This window comes from Pseudonaja textilis, chromosome 7 (genome assembly GCF_049901715.1).
Source record: "Pseudonaja textilis isolate UNSWEBS1 chromosome 7, rPseTex1.2, whole genome shotgun sequence".
Taxonomy (NCBI): Eukaryota; Metazoa; Chordata; class Lepidosauria; order Squamata; family Elapidae; genus Pseudonaja; species Pseudonaja textilis.
Genome location: NC_141996.1, coordinates 47,828,993 through 47,853,201, shown reverse-complemented (window position 1 = coordinate 47,853,201; position 24,209 = coordinate 47,828,993).

The following is a 24,209-nucleotide window of genomic DNA, read 5'->3' as shown; positions in this document are numbered from 1 at the left end:
GCCCCAAAGATTTCTTCCAACAACCAATTTACCAAACTGCTCAGAAAGTTAACAACCAGTTCTCCCGAAGTGGTGCGAACTGGCTGAATCCCACCACTGCCTCTGAGGTCCCTTCCAACTCTGTTATTCTGTTGCAAGAACTGACTTTTTAAAATGTGCAATTTATCTCTTTTGGAAAGACAATATTTTCAAACAAAGAGTGAACAATATGTTCTTATTTGGTATAGATTTTATGATAGTTTATAATAATACTAATAATAGTTTATAGTAATACAATGGTGTTATTATGTAATTTATTTCTACCTTTTAGTATGTGATAATAATATACTATTATAAGGTAATTTTTGTAAAGCAGCTGCGTTTATATGTACAACATACATGTTAGACATTTGGTACAGTAATCTATTAAATTTTGTTAGGGTTTTAAAAAGATTTTTGGAGATATCTTTTTAAAAAATTTCTTTTTGGCCTGCTATAATTTTAATTTTGTTCTTTATCAATTGTCTTCAGTATTTAAAAATAAAATATCAAATTAAGAATGTGTGTAATGTCAAATTAATAGTGTAAAATATTTCTTGAAAATTGGTAATGATTTATGTCATGTTATAAAGGAAGTCCCCTTGTAGTGGTATCTTTCTATCAAAACGGATTCATCAAATTTGCTTTTATTCTGCAATGTTAAAGTATTCTTTTATCACCTCAAATATTTATGTCCGTTCAGTACAAGCTAACCCAGCACATTAGCTACTGTGCAGAAGCATGGATACCCCCTCAACTGAGTCAGTGCTTACTATGGCCTTTTTATATTTTGTAGCCTTATTTTTACCAGGAATTCAGTAATAGTGCAGCAGTTGTAATACTTACCTTGTAAACAGATGTTGCTATTTCAAATGTTACATCAGAAACATTTTTAATTGCTATTTTTCTTTCTTAAGCTTTTCCCTCTCCCTCCCCCTTTTACTAAATTCACCAGTGTACTTGTTTTATCATTTTTCCAATCACTTGAGATATAAAGGTAGCCTTTTCTACCTGGAAAAATGTTGAAACAGGAAATCCTTGGATTACTGGACAAAGCTATTTCTGAAAAAAGCTATTACTTAAAAAAAAAATCTATCTCCTTTTGTAAATAGTTACATTTCCTAAAAGAAATATTTTAACATGTTCAGCTAGAGACTCTGGTGAAGGGGAAAAGGCTCATCACTACACCATGGAAATAGAGCATTTCAATTCTATAAGGCTTAAGCTTTCTTTTTGCCAAAATCAGTTTGAGAGCTTTATTAAATCTGATGACAGAATTCCAACTATTCATGCCATCAGGAGAAAATACATTTTTATTTCAATATCAGGACAACTTTGACTACAGGTTACATATCTCAGAGACAAAATAAAGAATGGGAATATAACATCAAGGTTCTGAATCTCATGTTTTGCTCCATGAATGCTGTGTTAAATGCAAGCTGTTTGTAATACTTTTTGAAGAGGCATAATTTACATTTTGTTGCAATAGCTTTTTAGCAATAGCAATAGTTCTAAGGCTTATATACTGCTTCACAGTGCTTTACAGGCCTCTCTAGGCAGTTTACAGAGTTGGCATATTTTCCCCAACAATCTAGATCCTCATTTTACTGACTTCAAAAGGATGGAAGGCTGAGTCAATTCTGAGCCGGTCAGGATCGAACTCCTGGAGTGAACTGTGAGTTAGCCTGCAGTCATGAATTCTAACCACTGCACCACCATGGCTCTTTTTAGGAAAATAATTGTAGCTCTATCTAGCTATATTTTTAAAATTTCTTTAAAATTTGCCAGTTTAAGAACAGAATTAAGATGATTTTATAAGCTCCATTTAGGTATAAGGTTTGTATGAGGGATGGGATTCAAATTCTTAACAACCGGTTCTGTGGGCGTGGCTTAGGTGGTGGGCATGGCTTGGTGGTCATGTGACTGGGTGGACATGGCTTGGTGGTCATATTATTGGTTGGGGGTACCCAACTCAATATCACTCGCATCGAGGCATGCATCTCCTCGCCTGGCCTTTCATGACTGTGGGGATGCTGCAACAGTCGTAAGTGTGAAAAATGGTCATAAGTCACTTTTTTCAGTGCCATTGTAACTTTGAATGTTCACTCCACACAAGCAAAGTACCAGCAAAGGAGGGTAAAAAACCTCCAGAGACATTCTTGAGACAGGAAGTCTAGTCCTGCCAAGAACGTAATAAGGGTTAACGGAGAGGCAGTTTCTATAAACAACACCAGAATGTTTCCTTCCTGCCTTCCTTACAAGATTAGGCCAGTAATTTCTTCTAACATCCAGTTCTCCAAACTGCTTAGAATGTTAACAACTGGTTCTAGCAAATAGGTGCGAACTGGGAGAATCCCAACCCTGCTTTGTATGTAGATGTCAACACAGGAGATTATTTTTGTGTGTGCAACAAGCATCTGTAGCCATGAAAGTCAACTCTTCAGTATCATTACCATCTGCTTGCATGTGGAAAATTGTGTTCATTCATTGCCCAAGCAGAACTATAGTGACTCACGTTCCACAAAGCTAGAAAATTGAAAGCTTAGAAGGATACCTTACAAATGTTTTCTATGCTAATGTTAATCATGATAGAAAATTTTTCTTGTGTACAACTTATTTGCCATGTACTAATGCTTTTAAATTTGTTTTTCCAAACTAAACAACACGATATTTTAAATATTCTAAATTTTGGGGAAAGATTTCTCCTATATAGTTGTACTTTGAATAAAAATATCTTTGCAAACCCTAAGAAAAACAGATACAAATTATACAATAAGATAATGTTCATTTTGTAAACTAATATGCAGTCTTTTTTCTAAGCCAATTTATTTATTCTTTTGGTGTTTACATACAAGTAAGGTAAACAGTATTGAAATGTCACTTTCATTTCTACACTAAAGAAAGATTTCCAAAATGAATCAAAGCAAAGAATATAATTTGCATGCAAAACATTTGTTTCCTAATCAGACTCATAAATTCTGCTGGACATTTAATCAATTACATTTATTGGATCCACCAGCCATTTTTTATATATCTAAGGCAGAATAAACAATGGATGTGGAACACCAGCCAGAAATTAAATTCTCATTTTGTTTGCTTTCCTTTATATTCTGTTTTTCTCTTACATTCTCAGTCTAGGACTACAGTCCATCAGAATTCATCTGGCTAGTTACACAGACCAGAATATTTTATAAAATGGAACCATTTTCCTGAAAATTGGTTCATATACAGATTTACATTGAGTTGCCTCAGTCCTACACAGTATGCTTTTTCTAAGACAAGTCATTGACTTCTATGACTAACTGCAGTAAGTGAGAGACTTGAGCATATTCTAAAAATATCAGCACACATAAATAGATTTCAGGTTTGTGAAAGTTTTCGTAAATGCATTATACAAGCAAAAGTTCCCTTGGTCAATAGATGTTTATGCTTCATAATGAAGACAAGAATTAGCGATATGACTGACCTTTATACAATTGAATACATGAACCTGTTTTGCTGAATAGATGTAAGATAGAAGAGGAAAACATCTTCTGGCTTCACATTATCTTGTGGCTCATTAGATGTGCTCTTGGTAGAAAAATTGTACGCAATTTTCTTTTATTCTGTATTAAGATAGTGTATTGTCATTATACAACAAGAAAGATATAACTAGTGGATGTCTCCTATTGTTACACGAATTTAGACAATTAAAGTGAAGTGACAAATATAGAAATCAGTGACCATTTACTTCTATAGTTTTAGAATATTGATCATAATTTATAACTGATTGTATATTTAGTTGTTTAGAAAACAGAACAAAGCAACTGTTATTCTCTTCTGCTACTTTTAATGTTGCTAACTGTTCCAAAATCCTTTCTAGTTTGGGCCAAATAGTTACACTTAAATATTCAGCAAGTGCATGCATAATTCAAAAGACTTTCTTATGAAATGCATATAAGATTATGGACTTGTTCTAAATGCCTTTGCATATTTTATGATGAATCATTCTATGAATTTAACTGATATGCAGTTATATACAAATGAGAAGCCAAGTGGACATGATTCTTACTTTGCTTTCTGTGCCAATCATAAAACAATAATACAATGCTGTATACTTTCATTTTCCAAAATTCCATGTACCTTTATATTCTTTTTGGAAATTGCATGATCTGTGTTTTGTTTTGAACAATGTGAGTGGAAGAAAAAAAACACACACATGAAATATTAAGCAAAGAATAGCAATATAATAATTGATTGAAAAGATAATTTCTACAGAAGAGATATGGCAATATTTTATAAAAGAATATAATACATAATAAAATTTCACTTTCCTTTGATAGCTGGGAGCCCTTGACCTCATGAAAGAATGTTCAAATATATCTAATGCTATCCTTGATAAGGTATAGTATTTTTGTGAGTAATTCTACACAGAGTCTCAAAATATGGCATTTGCCATCTTTTATACTTCTAGCAGGTATCAAATGTTTATGTGAGAAAGTACTAACTTATCCATTTGCCTTGCCCTGCAAGGTACTTTTAAGGGATAAATACCACATGAACATGATCAATGAAGGTGGTGTGTATTTATTAATTAATTTCTTTATCCAATTTTATGTAAATTCAATCATTATAAAAATATAAAATAATGATTAACCATTAAAATATACTAAAAAGTAGCATGTGTGTGTAAAAATGGGGGTTGAGCTCTGTACTTTTATAATGGTATCTGTACTTTTGGGAAATGTAAAGTTTTAACTAGCCAAACCATGCATAAGCATCAGAAAAGAAATAATTTTATGCAGGAGAGTGCAGGGAAAATTTGAGCTCATCATTGAAACCTCATGAGCATTGATCTGGTCCATTCCTACAGATGTCCTCCGTGTCCAAATATATCTATCTATATCTATCCAGCATTTCCAGTATCACCATAAATTTCACTATGATCCCAATTATTAAGCTGCAGCAGTTATTTCTGAGAATACTATTTTTGGTGAAAATTGCAATGCCACTTCCAGTTTTCACTTATATTACTTTATTCTTTCCTTTAAAATTCATTTTTTGATCATATTTTTGGTACAGACCTCTTCTTTCTATGTCTACTCAAATTCCTATTATAACAAGAAAACTTTTGTTAACATATACTGTGTTTCTCACAAACTAAGGCCGGGCCTTCTTTTTTTGCCCTGAAAAAATGGCTAGACCATCTTTTGGGAGGTGACTTAATTTCCTCTCCTCATGTGCACCCCCACCTAGAGCACCCCATGCTCACGATGCCGCTTCTACCTGCTAATAGAAGTGCCCCAAGGACAGAGTCACCAGCTGCTTCTATTGGCTGAGGCATGGCTACGCATCTGGTTCCCAACTGCAAACAATCACGTACATATACCGTTGTCAGAGTAAATATCAGACAATCTCAAGATTCCCGCTGCATTTCTGCTTCCGGAGCCAGCTGCTCTTCTTTGTTCCCTCAGATAGCTTTATTTCCCCCGTCCCCAATTTCCCACTGCAACCACTTGGATGGAATGGGCCGCAGGAGGGTCATTAAAGAAGCTGATTCCACCTATCACCTGCAATGGGCAGTTCCGGGTCCCTCCGCTTATGCTGCCAACTAAGGGAACTCACAGTTTACTCAATTGCTTAACTGGTTTCAAAGGGAGGTTGGGGGGATCTTTGTGCCCCTTGCCATCCACTAGCATCTTCGAGGGGGAAGGTATGCTTCGGGGGGGAATGTGTAAATTGCTGTCTGTAAAACTGCAAGCTAAACAGCCCACCTTTCTCCTACCTTCTTCTTGATGTTTCCCTTCCTTTGTCTATGAATATTGTAATATTTAAGTTATTTGAATGTACTGGAATATCTACGAATGGGGGATTTAAGAGATGTCATTCAAGTGGTCGGACTGCAAGCAAAACCTCAAGAAGAAGGTAGGAGAAAGGCAGGTTGTGTACGGTATATGTACATGATTGAGTTTGCAGTTGGGAACCCAATGCATAGCCATGCCTCGCCATGAGGCTGCTTCTATTGGCCAATAGAAGCATCTGGTGACTCTGCTGTCAGGGTGCTTCTATTGGCCAATAGAAGTGGCCCTGTGATGAGGCGTGGCTGCCCACAGGATGCTCCTGTTAGGAGTGCCCTGCGAGCAGCTGCGCCTCGACACGAGGTTGCTTCTATCAGCTGATAGAAGTGGTGACCCTGCCCTCAGGAAGCTTCTATCGGCCAATAGAAGTGGCCTCGTGGCAAGGCGATTCTGCCCAGGAGGCGCTTCATTGGCCAATAGAGACAAGTCTGCCTGCGGGGTGCTCTAGGTAAGGCTATCTGCGAGGGGCTCCTAAAGGCAAATTCCCGCCTGCCCTTTCCCCCATTTCTCTTCACCTCATATAGTTCAAGAGATGTGAGAAATGGTGGGGAACGCATGGTTTAAATAAGCCTAAATTTTGGGGGAGAGCTTAATTTCACCTTATGCCTAGAAAACATGCTGGGCCTTCCTATTGGTGGGGCTTTATTGTCAGAGAAACATGGGTATGTACATTTCCTATTGATTTTTGACCTACTGTTTCCACCCCATCTTCCTCTGATGTTGAATTTGAAATGCTATATCCCTTACAACAGGTGTCTGTTCTCTTATAATACATAAAGTGCCATATTAGTGGCAGCGGTATAATAATAGCCTCTCTAATCTTTAAAATAGAAATTAATTGTGACCGTCATAGCTTACTTTGATAATTGTTATTATATAGACAGATTTTGTTCTTCATGCTCCACAAATACAAAATAATTTTTGTATTAAAGAAATATGATCCAGAACATTAAAAGAGCCAACATAAAAATATAATTGGCATACACTGTTTACCCCACTGAGATTATGTTTTACTTTTGTTTTGTATAATATTTAGTCCACATGCCCTTCTGATTGGCTAAGAATAGTATATAATAAATTTGTTCTTAAATCCAGAGTTCAGTTCTTTATGAAATCTTTGAATTAAATTTGAATTTGAATGCATTACTCCTTGGATGCAATGTAGTAAGCTATTAAAATGGAATAGTTGGCTAGTGCACGACTGATTGCAATGTGAATTATGGTTTATCTATGAAAATATTATATGTAAAATAACATTTCACCTTCCTGCTAAAAAAATTGAAAATAACATTGCTCTTTCTGATTACATTTGATGCAAAAATTTTATTACAGAAATCTAATCAGATTTAATACAATATAATTGTATCTCCCAATTATTGGAATTACTTCTCCATTTGTCTTCATAATTTAATCCAGAAGGTACAAGGATGTGAAGACAGATACTTTCCCATATTATTATGCATTTGATTTGTTTACATTTTGTTTATTAATTTTCATCCTAATTACCTTTAAAAAAAATTTCTGGTAGATCAAGACTATTCTAATTTTTTTTCCTACTCTTAGACACAAATTGTTGTTTGCATCTGTAAACATTTTCTCAATCTATTAATTCATATGATCAATAAATAAACTGGAAAAAAATGAGACCAGGACTGGAGCACACGAGACTTCAATTTTTACTACTTGAAAATGAATAATTGTTGATCATTAGAATTTTCTTTGGATTTAAGTATTGTAATATACAGCCCACATTGCTGAACAGAGTATCACTGGATAGTTTGTCATATTCTTTGCAGAGACTGAGACATATTACATTTGTGCCATTCCATAATTACTAAGGAAACTGATTTTAAAAAAGCAAGAATTTTTTTTCTTGTACACATGGATTGTATTTTTAATATGCTTATACAGAGAATATTCTTATTTTCTTTAGAACCTTCCCAGAAATGTATCAACTATTTTGCACTTTTCTAGATCCTTCTTATCTTTTTTGAGAAAAAAGACATTTTTTCTAATCTAGTTGTCTGACACTTTATTTCTCAAAGATAGGTGTGTGTGTGTATGAGAGAGAGAGCAAGAGAGAGAGAGAGAGAGAGGTGGGATTCAATTTTTTTTACTACCAGTTCTGTGGGTGTGGTTTGGTGGGCGTGGCAGGGGAAGGATACTGTAAAATCACCAGCCAGAGGTGGTATTTGCTGGTTCTCTGAACTATTCAAAATTTCCGCTACCTGTTCTCCAGAACTCTGTCAGAACTTGCTAAATGCCACCTCTGGTGTGTGTAATCATCATCATCATTTTATCCATTGTCTATCCAATGCAGGATTATGTCCTCTTCTGCCTGTTTCCAACCAATATAATCCTGAGCTTTCTTTTGCCAATTGGGCCTGTAATACTTGCTGATGTTGTTGATCCATCTTGTTTTAGGTCTGTTTTGTGGATGCTTTTTATCAAATAGGATCCATTCTATGACTGCCTTGACCTACCTGCCATCAGTCGTTGTTGCTTTGTGACCAGCCCATTTCCATTTCTATTTTTCTCTTGATGCTATTGTATACCTTCAATTGTTCTCTAATCCATATGCAGGTCTTCCTATCTTATAATCAAGGGTGGGATGCTACCAGTTCTGCCCGGCTCTATAGAACGGTAGCTCTGAAGAGCAGCAGACACCGAACCGGTTCTGTGTTTGCTGCTGTTTGGCCCAGGCTCTTACCTGTCCTTTATTTCCTACTTTTTCAACCTCAGCTGCTTTGACCAGTATAGCTGAGGCTGAAAGAGCAGGACAAAAGAGGCTTTTCAAACACTGCACACCTGCACGCAACGCTTATCAGCTGTCTGGGCAGCACAGCTTAAGGTTTTTTACACAAGTGCTTAGTCAGATGCAAAACATAGTCACCAAACTGGTAGTAACACCGGATGAATTCCACCCCTGCTTATAATGCTGAGCATGTATCTTTCCATGGCTTTTTGCACCACTCATAGCTTTTGTTTCAATTGTGTGGTTATGTTTTACTAGCCTATGTTAGAGCAGGTAGCACATACTAATCAAAAACTTTTCTTTTCAGACATAGTGGGAGGGTGTTCTTGAAAATTATGCTTAGCTTGCTGAATGCTTATCAACCACATTTAACACATTATTCCATTTCCTTTATTGTATCACCTTCCATTGAGATCTGTTGACCAAAGTATACGTAATGGTCTACTACTGTTGGAGGAAATTTCCATCTGGGTTCAGTTCCAAGTGGGAAGAAAGACACTGGAAACATGGCGATTGCTTGGAAAGATGGTTTAATGGTGGACAAGACCACATTGAGGTCCTGGGCAAAAAGAACACATGGGTGAAAGAGGGAGAGAGATTTATAACCTCTGTTGGGCTTTGAACTTACTTCTTGTTCCTGTGGCAAGAAATGTATCCTGATTGGTTGTCAGACTCCCATGGGAGCATGCAGGGGTAACTTGATAGGTTGTCCTGAGTCCCTTGGTTGAATTTTGCTGGGTGATGCAATGAAGGGGCTTTGGGTGATTCCTATTATGGCTCAATGGCTTTGTCCTTGTTTGGATCTGAGGGCTAATCCCATCACCCTGGAGCTGAAGGTCTTTTGTGTTGTAGATAAGATGTCTTTTGTCTTTCTGGGGCTATTAACAAAGGTGGAGACTGTTTTCCAATAGCATGTTTCTCCTTTTCTCATCCAGGGAGATATAATATTCTGTCTTTTTAATATTTCCTAGAATATTTCATTTTTCTAGAAGGGTGGGTGCTAACTTTCTACATATAGTTCTTCTGCAGATTTAAATTTGTTCTTTTTTTTGGTGAATTTATTAAAAATAACCTGGCTCTTTTTCAGATTTATGTTTAAGCCAAATGGTTGTCCTACTTTGTGTAGCTCTTGTATGTGTCTTTGTAGCTCTTCTGGGTCTTGTGAGAAAAGAACAACATTGTCTGAAGATCTTAAGTAATTTAAAATTGATTTTTATTCCATCTTTTGCCCAGTCTAGTTTGCAAAATGTTTCTTCAAGGCAGGCAAAGAAAAGGATAGATGATATTGTATAACCTTGTCCTAGGTTGATTTCCACTCAAGAAAGTGCAATGAAATATATATGTATATGTATATCAAAGTAAGTGGGTATTCTTTACTAATGTTTCTATAGGTCTCGTACTTTTTTCCTGCTCTTTCCAATTGCTCATTAGAAATTATGAGGAAAAATTTTTGATTTTTGTTTTAATTTTGAGAGCATGACTTCTAAATGCAACAAGCCTCCTGCAACCCTCTGCCAGTGGCTGGTCCTTCACTGTTTCCAGGGCGGTCCCACGGGCCAGATCTAAGCACCACATAGGCTGGATCTGGCCCCCAGACCTTGAGTTTGACACCCCTACTTTAGCAGATGAAGAAAAATCTTATGTTACAGACTATGTTAGAGCAAAAGTATGTGTCCATTCACTGAGCAAAACTATTATAAACCCAAATTCTGTGAGAGGCAATAGGGTGAGATATAGGACCCTCTTTGCAAAGTCTCCTTTTCTGTAGAATCAACTACCTTTGGATATAAATGTATCAGTCTTCATAACTAACATTTAGAAATGTATTAAAACCTGATTTTATAGCAACATATATATTCATAATTAGGGGTGTATGAATTAGATGCTAGATGTGTTGGGCAGTATTATTTAGTGGAAATGACTTTGTTTTATATTGTTTTAAAACAGCTCATTAATTTTTTTTCTACATCTTGTATGCTTTATTATACCTGTAAACTGCTTAGAGTAACACATTTGAAACAGCATCAAAGTAGACATTTTCAGGAAATAATAAAATAATAACAGTAATAATAAAAACAATGAGCAATACAATTCCATAGGCCACTGAGAAATATGTAGGAAAGTGTGGCATCCATAGCTTTCCAATACCATATCCTCAGTGCTCTTAAACATAAAAAAAAATCACTTAGAAAAGAGAAACTACCTGGGGATTGAAGTTCAGAATGATTCAGGATACCGTATGGCAGAGATTGTTTATATAAATGCATCTGTCAATGAGCACCCTACGGTTAGTTCTGTTTATATAGACAGTATATGTCTGTATCTGTGTTTGGGTGTCAATATCTGAACTATGAATTTCTTGTATATGTAAAAAAGTAATATTTTAACTCTGAGAAAACAGCCTTACTCTTCTTTAACAATATACTTTAAAAGTGCATAGAATATATGTCCTTTTTCAATCATCCTGAATGCCATACCAAATGTCATGTCCCTGTTGGAATCTGATTCGGAGGGGGAGGTTGAGCAGCTGACAGGGAGTGGGAGTGTGGCTCCGGTGTCTGTGGAAGAAACTGGGGAAGGGCTCAGTCCGGCTGGGCATTCAAAGGAAGACCCAGGGCCACCCCCTCTTCATCCTGGGTCATGGAGAGAGGAACGAAGAGAGCAACATGAGTTATGTGGGTTATGGGGGAGAAAAGGGCCCTGGTTCCCTTCATTAGGTGCAGCTGGGAAAACAGGATATAAAAGGGTGTTTGCGCACAGCACCTTGCTGGAAGCAAAGCGTGAATTATCTTTGTTTCTCAAATCTTATCTGGGTTCTGGCATCCTCCCAACTGAGTGTGTTTTGTTATCTTTTGAAGTCTTTTCTTTATAGTTTATATGTACTTTGGGTTCAGACTGAATTTCTTCCCTTTAAAAACTGTTCTTGGGAGAGTTTTTTCTCCAGCTGATGATAACTGGGCATTGGGTGCCAAGCTGGAGGTATTAAAGGGACTTTACCTACTTTTGTGATTTTGTTGCTTTTGTGCCACGCCCCAGGTCATCACACCAAAAGAAATTTGTTGTTTTTAAGGTACAAAACTTAATTAGCTCAAACATTACTAAAGTATTATAATCCTGAGAATATTACAGATTAAAATTAAATGGGAAATGCCACTGAGTTTCCATAATAATGCATCAGATGAAGACAATTAAATAAGGAAACACGAAGTTAACAGATTACACTCTTCATATTGGTCAATAACACTTGCTTCAATAATGCTGACACCAGACCTTTTTTTGGAGATATTAAGTGACTTGCAAAGTATTCATGAAGTTCTATACAGAACTTCTATACAGTTTAAAAGTTAATCTTAACCCATTTGCTACTCCCTGTGAATTTCTATGCCAGTAAGCATTTCCACCCATATAATTTATAACAACATCCAGCCACACTTCCAGAGATACACAGACTTTATATAAATCATTAGTGTTGGAGTCCTCAATGTGTTTTCTCATCCAGTGATGTGTAAACACTGAATGAATAGAATAAAGTTTTGAAGGTAAGGTAACAATTTAAATATAAATTGAGTAGCATAGTGTTCTCAGTGTATAAAGATGCTTAGCAATTTCTTTAAAATATACTTTATTCAGTTTCTAGATGCGAGCAATACAATATTTTTCTTCTTTTAAAAAAAGGCTGTTAGGGCTACAGGGAATTTTCTGATGACATGGTGATGTAATTGGTATAGGGAAGGTCTAACATTTAGTTCTTTTGAGTATTTTTGCTGTCAAAATAATTGAATTCATTCATCATTTTGTAGTGATGTGTACAAACCACAGTGTCCAAACAACCATTCACTCTTTCCAGGTATTTGCTGCAACCAATCAGAAAATATGTTTGAAGAGAATATACTGAAACAAAATCTAAAAATTAGCCTTAATCTCTCTGGATTAATAGGTTTGAATCAAACAAATTCCCTTTCTTCGAGGGTCATAAAATTTCTCCCATTCCATTTACTCTGATCAAACCTTTTCTAGGAAGGAGAGATTAAATGGCAATAGAATTCATTTTTACAATTTACTTACAAGAGTGGAGTAGAAAAATAAAGAAGCAGAGAGGAACAGTATGATATTTTTTGAGGTCCAGAAATATTTATATAATAAATATGTTAATGTTATCATTGCACTAGAAATAAATAGTTCTCACTAGTTTTGTTGACCTTATTTAGAACTTATAGTTATTCCTAATAATTCTTCTACTCATACTTACAGGTAAGCACATAAGAATAGCTTTGTTGGATCATTTTCATCTTGTATTTTGTTTCCTATGGTGGTCCACCAGATGTTGGGTGTGTGGAGATGGTATTAGGATGCCAGTTTACCATTGTTGTAGCTGATATTAGGATACAATCTAGAAGAAATATGAGTTTCAAGACAAATATTATTTGTTATTTTGGAAAGAGACATGGCTATTTTAAAGAGTTGCAGGAGAGTATCTTGTCTTCATATGTTTTCCTGGTACACATGTAAGTCTGTCTGTTACAATAATAAGGAGGATTTTGGTTTAATTTACAATATCAAAGCTATTGTGCTGTACTTCAAGCTGCAGTGCTACAATGACCACAATTGCTTCAGTTATAGGAAGGGTTAGTGTAGCTGACTGATTGTAGATTTGTAACTGTGCTGAAGAACTTTGTCAGAAAAGGTAACATGGCATTTTCCTCAAGCTGTGGTCAAGAAAGTCTGGGCTAATGTTCACCATTAGCATGTTAAAAACATACCAAAGGTAAAGAATTATGCGCAACCTCTATGTTTATTATGGGATATTAGTCTAAACTGCATATCTTCAATAAATCAGGAGCAAGTGAAGAAATTCTGACATATATATGTGGTTATTATGGCAATGGTGAACTACCCTGTAAAAAAAGAAATCTCACCACAACATTTCATGTCAATAACTCAACATGGCTCAGATATGGATACCAATAGCAGGTATTCCAGGCTGGATGGTAGCCTGCAAGCTACTGGAGAAGAGCAAGGACCAGCTTTTATCAGTCAGGGTTTTTATGATGATGTTGGAGGAAAGCCTTCAGGAAGTCCAACATTTGACAGTGCCCATGACAAAAGAGGTCACCTACACTGTACAAAGTTATATCAAATTGGAACATGAAATGTTAGAGGCACGTCTCTTGGGAAACTCAAAACTGTAAAAAGAGAAATGATTAGAGTGAACATAGATATCCTTGGCATCAGTGAGTTTCACTGATAGGCAGTGGTTAATTCAAAATCAGATGAGTTTATGGTTTATGATAAATGATATGATTAGATATCAATGTCAACATTCTATAAATCTACACCCCAATTGTAGACTCATGATGAAATTGAATGTTTTTTACAGTGAGCTTCAATGGGTTCTTAAGTAAATACCCCAAAAATGGTCTTTTGTATAATATGGGGGATTTCAGTGCATAGGTAGGCCAAGGAGGAGTTGCATGACTAGTTTGGACTAGGTGATCAGAATGACGTCTAGTGCAATTTTACCAGGAAAATTATCTCAGCACAATAAACACATGGTTTATTCAATACAAGTGACATTTATATACATGGACAGCACCAAATGGACAGCACCAATCAGATAGATTTTATTTTATGCCGACAATGCTGTAAATGTTCATTTGCATCTGTTCAGACACTTCCTGGCATTGATGGTAGCTTAAACCATCAGCTAATAGCGGCTAAACTGAAACTCAAACTGTGCAAAGTGAAAAAAGGTACTATCTTCCAAAATTCAATTTGAACATCTCACATTGCTATAGAAGCTATGCATAGGTTTCAGCGACTGGATTTAGAAGAGAAAGATCCAAAAGAACAGTGGTGAGAGATCCAAGGTAATTTCATGGAAATTGCATGTGAAACATGTGTGTCACACCAATAACCAAAGGGAACAAACTAGTGGCTATCTGATGACACCATCAAAATAGCTGATCAGTAAAAGTGGACAAAGCCAAGGGTAATAAGCCCCTATGGATAAGAATGTTGGATGTAGTTATATGTTCCAATACTTAAATTGTCTTGGTCTTTATGTCACCAAGAATATATATTAAATTTTTATTATTTGTAGCATCCTGATAAATTCTGTATTCTTGCTAGAGAGAAGCAGATTGAATGTTTCAGCAAAAGTCCATGCAGTTTTCTTGGCAACACTTTTCAAAATGGCTTGGCAGTCCTTCCTAGGGATGAACAAATGTGACAGGCCAAAAGTCACCAGCTGTCTATGTGCTTCAAGCAAGACTAGACCTCACAGTGTCATATTTTTCAGCCTACAGAAAATATTTTAGGATAATTAAAATTTAAGCTACATGCCAAACTAAGGGGATTGTTCTGAGGTTATAGTCAAATCAGAGGCACAGGAACTAGGATTCTGCTTTCTTTTTGGCCATTTTTGATGACTGAAGCTAGTTTTCTAATGAAGAAGCTAATTTAACTGCTTTGAGATCTGAAGGTATTACGATTGTACTCTCCTCTATTCTTATCAAATCCTATAATTAGGAGTGGCTGACAGGGAGATAGTTACTTAACCATCTGCCCCCAATGTTGCTGATTCAGCTCCAAAACCTCTTATTTACATTATTCTGCAAGAATATTAGAGCTGATTTCCATCTTTTTATCAAGCTAGTTAAAATTCTGAAACACTTATCAGTGTCTCTTTGATGAGAAACATTTGTGAGTAAGAATTCCATTCTACTTATCTTAGTCAATGTTGATAACTTATCCATGCTTCCCCAGCTTTAATGACAGAAACATTGCGGTCCTGTAGTCCATTCTTCCAGGAGGCCAGTCCTACAGTATATATCTCATCATTTGGCAAACCATTTTGGTAAAATAGAAGTTTCCTATAGAAAAGAATATCTGTAGCTTAAAGTTGAACTATGGAGTTTTGATACTATCTGAGCTTGTTTGTTTGCTTGAAGATGTTTGATTACCTAACAAGGTAACATCATCAGTGCAAGCAAACAAACAAGCTCAGAGAGCATCAAGAACTACATATAGAGATCAGTTATGTGTGGCTGGCTCAGATGTTGACTATGGAAGGTGACTTCAGCCATTTGCCTTTGTACAAAAATCTGGTAAGGACCATCATAACAATTCATAGCTTCTTTCTTTCATTATACAAATGAAGCGTGATTGTGCACTTTTTTTTCACTTGCTAAAATTTCTTTCCTGCATTATTACTTTTGGTAATCCTTATTCCTTTTTTTTTGTGAGGAATTACTTTTGAAGAAAGTAATTCAGTTCTACTATGCTGGTAGCTGAGAAATAAATTAGGACCTCAAAGCAGTAGAGTTGCACAGTGGGAGGGGGAAGAAACTCTGGAGAGTGTGTTCCGATGAGAGATAAAGAAAGGGTTGTCAGTTTCATTTCAGGAAAGCAGTTAATCTTTCTTCATCCAGTCTTAGGAAGAATGGAAACCTAACAGGATGTAAATAAAAGGTTTGTTTTATGGTCAGGTTTGCAGGAGCATTGAGTATGCTATAACTCTTGTTGGTGCCATAATTTTATCTACCCAAGTAGTTTTATCTACCTTAGCAATGTATCTGGGGTCCATGGAACTCCTCCAATATCAAACATGCTGTAGCTTGCCTTCTTTTATAGTTAAAGTCAGCCACTTCTCAATCCAAGATAAATAAGTTGTTGTTTATAGGACTGTCAACATTTGACCCTGCAGTTCCTTATCTATAAGAAATTGATCTAGTTGCTTTTTAGCCTATATCTCCTTTGCTTTGGTAATGTTCACTGCTATTTCTTTGATTCGTTGAACTTATCAGATAATTTGGAGTAGAACCATGAAACACAAAATACAAAAAAGGAAAAGATTTTTCCCTGTATAACAGATATCCATTTAGTTGTGATCACCTGGATTGCATTACAATAGGTTGGGTTATCTAGGGACTTTTCTATAAAGATTTTATGTCATAAGTACTACAATTACTTTCAAATATGATCTGGAGTTTGCAGCTGATGCAAAATAAAATTATTTAACTGTTAAGTGCAGTAGTTAAAGGAATACATAAAATTAGTGCTGAAAGTGATGCATTTATTGCGTGCAAGCTACAAGGCCCTTTGATCTTTGCACATCTGCCTCTCATATTCTTGCAGAGATAATGTTTAATGTATTTGTATTCTACTTTAAATATTCAGGGAAGAGTTTAAAACAGAACTTCAGTGCAGTAGTATTACAACAGTATGTGCTATTATAAAAAGGTTGAGAAACACTATCTATCTATCTATCTATCTATCTATCTATCTATCTATCTATCTATCTATCTATCTATCTATCTATCTAAACAAATGCCCAAATTTTCAATCCATTTATTCTTATTCCAATTTTACAAAGCAGGAAGTTGCTAATTTGCCATTACATTGTCACTGGATGTGAAGAAGACATTTGGAAGCAACATTCCAAAGAATCTAAGTCTGAATGCCAGATAATGCAGTGCAATCTGCTAGTCTTAAAATGTTAAACTAGGCATAATGTTCAACCTATATGACTCTGAAACATCATAGTTCAACAAAATGTTCTAGTTTGCTCAGAACAAATTGTAGTAGGATACAAAATATTAAATCAAATTTGGTTGAAAGGATTCACATGGTTGACTGTGCCTTTATAATAGAAACTGCAATATAATAGAAGGATTCAACTCAGTAGAGGATGGAATACAACATTTTATGTGCCCTTTATTAACTAAAAAAAAAAACCACCCTAAAAAACTTATTAGATTGTTACTAAGGAAGGAGTTACTCATTTAAAACAGTCTTTTAAAATTGAAGAGAACATAAAATTATATTGACTTTTTACTTAATTTCATTGTTTTTTGCCATTACATTTATTTACTAAATACTTCAAGGAAGTTAGCTTGTTTAATTTTATAGATTCTCGTGATAAAACAGACACTGACAAAGCATTGACTTTTACTTATATTCTGTAAAGAAACACAAGATTATACATGAAGAACATTAAAAATATATAAGCAAACATTTCTTCTATTGTTATCATTTGTATTCTTTAGCCAATTAAGATTATTTACAAATGGACATATTTATACTACAGATAGTCTTTGAGTTACACATGTAATGGAGCCTGCCAATTACATTAATAACCTGAGGATTCATTGGAGTGAATTATATAAAATGAATATTAAAACTCCCTGCTTTCACCCGTGCATTTGCTAATTGAATGCACAGGTTGTTAGTGCACATGATGTATCTCAGGGTGGAGAAGGCCATGGGTAGGCGGAGTGCTTCTGACCATCCAAGCCCTCTCTCAACCCACTGAGATACCCCATGCTCCCCACAATTGCTTCCCCCATCTTGCTTCTCCAGGTCTCCACAGGCACTGAGCCTATGGAGACTCACGTACCTTATGAAAATCTAGGGAGCTATCTCCTCTCTGCTATAGTTTCTTTGCCTGCTTCCAGTGCCCCAAAAGCAGAGCAGTGAGAGCAGAGGGAGAGTGGCACAAGCATATCCTGCTTGGCTTCATTGACTCACTGAAGCTGCCTGCTGCTTCTTGAGTGGTGGGTAGCCTCAATGAGTCTCCCCCAAAGGCTTCCAGTCTCAGCACACAAAGCATTTGCAAGTCAATGGGACTCTTTGAGGCAGAAAAACCACGCTGCTTCAAAGCATCCCATCAACCTGCAAATGCAAGATCACAGCCCCTAGAAAAGTGAAAACAATAGAACGGGTTCGGGCAAACCCCTTAGCTCCGATGATCAGCTGGCTCCAAACTGGTTCACTCTGATTCTCATGTGAGTCTGCCTACCCCTGCTCTGTACTCACCTATACCTGCTCAGCTGATTTGCGTAGCAGAGCAGATTGCTGCATCTCAGCTGTTTTACTTCCCCAAAGTAAGATTGAAGGTAAGTAATTTTGGAAGCTACATGCAAAGTGCGTGATTAGTGAACCGGTTGTTACACTGGCAGCATCCCACCACAGACCCAGAAGCTTCCAGTCTTAGTGTGCAAAGCATTTGCAAGCTGATGAGATGCTTTGAGGCAGCACAATTTCACTGCCTCAAAGCCTCCCGCTAGCTTGTAAGGCCTTTTGACATGAATAACATGCAGACCTCTGTTTGCAGAGAGCTGAGGCCTAAAGTACTGTAAGATAAAGAGAGATCTGCTACTGATCCTGTGAGATCTCACGATACTTTAGGCCTCGGTTCTCTGCAAAGCACTGAAGGCAAAGAAACTGAATGCTTTCTAGAACTTCACAAGATAAGTGAGTCTCCACAGGCCCAGTGCCTGTGGAGACTCGGCTAAGGGGGAGTAGGCAAGGCGAATGTTGCAATGCCTCTGCAGTCATTAATAACGGTGAATGACTACTATGGTGCTGCAACATTTGTAATCTCAGGACTATGTTGTAAGTACTGGGGGTTATGTCACAACTTCAAACGGTTGCTAAGTGAACTGCTGTAAATTGAGGATTACCTTTATTAGGAAACAAAGGGGGGTTGTGCAGGATGTCATATTGCTGATGTTTGGTGATTTGTGGACACAAAATGAAAGATGCGGAAACCTTTGCAACCCTTGGACCACATATTTTGTATAGCAGCAATATATACCACTATTAAATTTGTTATTTATACATTGTAAAACCAAAATACTTAGGTTCCAGTAAATTCCAACAGAACATCAAAGAGCAACAATTATTGATATTCATTTGTGGAATTGAAGTTCAAAAAAAGGAAGTAAAGGAAACAAAAAATTTATAGTGGAAGAAAGGATAGAAAGAAGGAGCTAGTTTTCTAAGAAAACATAGGTACTACCATGACCTAAGAAATATTGCAGTAATTGGTAGTTAGTTTAACTGGACTTATCTAATTGGTGACACATCAAATGCTGAATTTGGAAAGACTTTAGGTAGTCAGCAGTGAAAAACAATAGAATTAACTCAGATCTTAGCAGTGTTTTAGTCTTTTTCAAATGATAAATTTAAATGCCATTAAAATCATATTTATTAGTATTAGAAATACCATGAACTTCTAAAGAAATTTTTAAAAAACCAATTGAAGGGAGGAAATTGTCTATGTTAATTGATATATAAATATAGCCATCAGTTTGAGTGGTTTCAATAGAAATCTGTGACAGCATTTCTTAACTCTGCTGTTTTCATGCTGATCAAAATCTTACCAAATCTTATCAATTTGCTCAGTATGTGCTTTATTTATGCTCTGAAAAATTGTTAAGTGTTGTGCTAGTGTCTAATGCTTACAATAAGCTAAAAATGTCAATTTCATTTCAGCTGCCAGGAGAGATTCCTGCTGCTTGATGACAGATTTACTTGATTTGCTTGATGACAGAATTCTACACTCCCTAGACTTTGACTAAATTAAAAGGAAATTTTCCGCTATTCAAATACACCTGGCTATTACCATAAAGCAATGTTTTCAGAGTGAGAAATCAGGAAATTTAGACTTTGCAAAAACCTGCTTTTTAATACCCCAAGGAATTCTCCAACTATAACATAACAAATGTTAAGTTTCCTTATAGGAATGAAAAAGATCACTTTAAGTTTTGCAGTTATTGCCTAGCTATGGATTTAAGTTGTGATCTGGTAATCACAGCGTTATCAAAATTACAAGAGAAGCAATTTATCCATTAATGAGAAAATGAATCTGTAGTGTATTTAAATAGAGACTTCTAGGGCGATGTTCCTATTGGTTGACAAAAGCAACGATACGATTGGTTAGTAATGTTAGTACCTGATTGGCCGTAAATAGCGGCGGGAAGTTTAACTAAATGTCATTCGTTGCGAGCCATGGAGCAGCTGCTATAAAAAGGGCTGCTGCGGTTCGACTGCAGTTGAACTTACTGTTATTGTTAAAGAGCTGAATTTAACTCCGGTCTGCGAGTCTCTTTACTGGTGACAGAACACAGGCGACGAAGGTGGGATTAAAGAGACAAAGACCGTAAGCACATGGCAACAACATCCGAAAGACCAGTGAGATGGCCGGCAACAATTCGCCACCCGCACCGTTCAACCCAGCCGAAGAAGATTGGGAGTCGTATATTGACAGATTCCTGATGTTTTTAGAAAGCAACAAGCTGCAAGGAACCACCGACCAAAGGAAGAGAGCCGTATTCCTAACGCATTGTGGTCCAACTGTTTTTAAAATGGCCAAAGCGTTAGCAAGACCAAATGATGTTAAACAGATGGCATAGCCAGACCTGAATCTGATGCTGAGGAACCCTTACACACCAGCCGTATCCAACCTAATTAGAAGACACGAGTTTTACAAGCACGACCAACTAGAAGGCGAAAATATTGGAAACTTCATGGCAGCATTAAGAGACATGGGGGGGCATGCGAATTCCTCAACATGGACGAAGCCATGAGGGATCGCATAGTCCTTGGAATAAGAGATGCAACTTTACAGAGCAAACTACTAAACCGACCAAACATCACCGTCAACGAAGCCATCGCTGAAGCAATTGCCACTGAAGCCGCAAAGAAATCTGCAGCAAAAATGAAGCAGATGAATATGGCAAATAGCCCGCGCATAAACAAAGAGAAGAAGACAGAGGGAACCCAAAAGCAAGCTGCCACATCCTCTCACCATGAGGACATCGAATCATCAACCAATTCAGATGACGAAGACGAGGAAGTGAACAGACTCTATTCAGAAAGGAACCAGAGAGAGACACGAAGCACTAGATCCAAATTCCAGTGTGCGGGTTGTGGCGGAAACCACCTGAGATCTGAATGTCGATTCCTGGACGCCACCTGCCAGCATTGTGAGAAATGGGGACACATTGCAAGGGTATGCTGAAACAAAAAGAGCTATAATTCAAGGGGACAGGGCAGTACCCCCCCCCCTGAAACAAAGGAAGGACAACTGGAAGCTGTTGGAACCATGATGGAAAGGGTCAATGGAAAGATGAAAAGGAAGAAACGCACCAAACTATCATAATTGGGACAGCCAGAACAACAAACACTAAGAAGGTTAGAATCAACATCCTGACTGAAGGCGAGCCGTGCGAGATGGAAGTAGACTCCGGTTTGTATTTGTCAATGGTATCATGGAACACAATAAAAAGATTAATTCCCGATATACAACGCAAAGAACTTGAGAAGCAAAGCTTAATCATCAAGGACTACCAGGGTAACAGAATACCAGTAGTTGGGCTAGGACAATTCAAAGTAAGTTTTAAAAGGCACACCTAGATCCTGCCATTAACCATTGTTGACAGAGATCGGCCCAGCCTGCTCAGGTTAGAATGGTTCAAACCGCTTGGGATTGAGGTAACAGGAATAAATAACACCACCATGACTGACTGGGAAAAAGACCTGATGGAAGAATTCCATGATGTATTTGATGGGACTTTAGGCAACTACCGTGGGATCCCTATATAGTTTAATTTAAGCCCGAACGTAGCTCCCATTAGGCTCAACGCCAGATGGGTACCATTTGCACTAAGATTGACGAACAACTAAACAAACTAATCACTCAGGGGGTTCTAGAGCCGACTGACCACGCCAGATGGGAGACCCCAATTGTGACCCCTATAAAACCTGATGGGTCCGTGCGCATCTGTGGTGACTATAAGGCCACCCTTAACCACTCATTGCAACAGAGCGCGTACCCCGTTCCAGTAGTCCAACACCTATTGCATTCATTGGGAAGAAGCAAAATTTTTGCAAAACTCGACCTCGTGCAGGCATATCAACAATTACCCGTTGATCCTGAAACAGCCGAGGCACAAACCATCATAACGCACAGAGGAGCATTTAAATGCAATAGATTACAATTTGGTGTAAGCGTGGCCCCTGGCCTTTTTCAGAGTCTAATGGAATGCCTTCTACAAGGTTTAAAAGGGGTGGTGCCCTATTTCAATGACATATTAATATCTGCTGAAAACAAAAAACAACTAAAAGACCGTTTAAGGGCAGTTCTGACAAAATTTAGAGAAGCAGGACTCAAGGTCAAAAAATAAAAATGCCAACTTGCCACAAACCAGATTGAGTTCCTGGGATACCTTATTGATAAAGCAGGAATCCACCCCACACAAAAAATATGAGCGATTAAGGAAGCCCCCAGACCCAAAAACAAAATGGACTTACAGGCTGTTTTGGGTCTCATTAATTTTTATCATGTCTTTCTGCCACAGAAGGCAACTGTAGCAAAACCACTGCATAGACTACTCGATAAAAAAGCCAACTGGAAATGGGGCCACCAAGAAGAAACAGCATTCCAAAAAATTAAGGATCTAATCACATCAAAATCAGTATTGATTCAATACAGCAACACGCTACCTCTAACTGTCACCTGTGACGCTTTGCCGTTCGGAATAGGCGCAATACTCAGCCACACACTACCAGACGGCAGGGAAGCACCAATTGCCTTTTATTCCAAGACGTTATCCAAAACCGAAAGAAACTACAGCCAACTAGACAGGGAAGCTTTGGCAGCCATCTCGGGTGTGAAACGTTTCCACAAATACTTATACGGTAGGACATTTTCTTTGATTACTGACCACAAACCATTATTGGGAATCCTAGCCAGAGACAGGGCAACCCCCAATATCCTGTCTCCAAGAATGACTAGATGGTCAGAATTTCTAGCAGCTTACAGTTACAAACTCATTTATCGCCCAGGGAAAGCCATACCCCATGCAGATGCCTTAAGCCGCACACCACTACCAGGTCACGACAATGATCCAGCTCCCACCACACAGACACTACAAATTGAACGATGCCAAATTGGCCAATCACCGCATCAGGCATCACCAGGGAAACTGCTAAAGATGCACTGATGAGCCGGATATTGAACTGGGTGGGACGGGGCTGGCCGGAAAACATAAAAACCGAGACTTTTAAACCATTTAAAAACCAGCAAACTGAATTGTCGCTGGAAAAAGGGTGCATTTTGTGGGGAGACAGGGTAGTGGTTCCCCAAAAATTACAAGAAAAGGTGCTAACCATGTTATATGAAGGACACCCCGGCATAGTAAAAATGAAGTCCCTGGCCAGAAGCTATGTTTGGTGGCCAGGAATAGATAAAGACTTTGAAGCCTGGGTTAAAACATGTAACAAATGCCAATCTTCCAGACCCCCCCTCAGCACCAGTCCTCAAATGGGAGACACCCTGAGGCCCCTGGTTGAGAATCCATATGGATTTCGCTGGCCCCACAAAATGTTATTCTTACCTAATCATCGTGGATGCCTATTCAAACTGGTTGGAAGTCATCATCATGAGTTCAACGACCACAGAAGCCATCACCAAACAACTAAAAAAACTTTTCACCACCCACGTTCTACCAGATGTAGTAGTATCTTACAATGGGCCGCAGTTTACAGCCTTGGCTTTTGAACAGTTTCTTGTGGAACATGGAATATGACATGCTTTGACAGTGCCAGCTCATCTGGCGGCAAATGGTAGAGTGGAATGCATGGTTCGTTTTACGAAAGAAGCACTGGAAAGGCTTGATGGTAGTGATATGCAAGAAAAACTCAATACCATGCTCACCATCCAACATACAACACCATGCACAACTACGAACAAGAGCCCAGCTGAACTTTTGATGGGAAGAAAACTGCGATCTTACTTGGACAGACTGCACCCT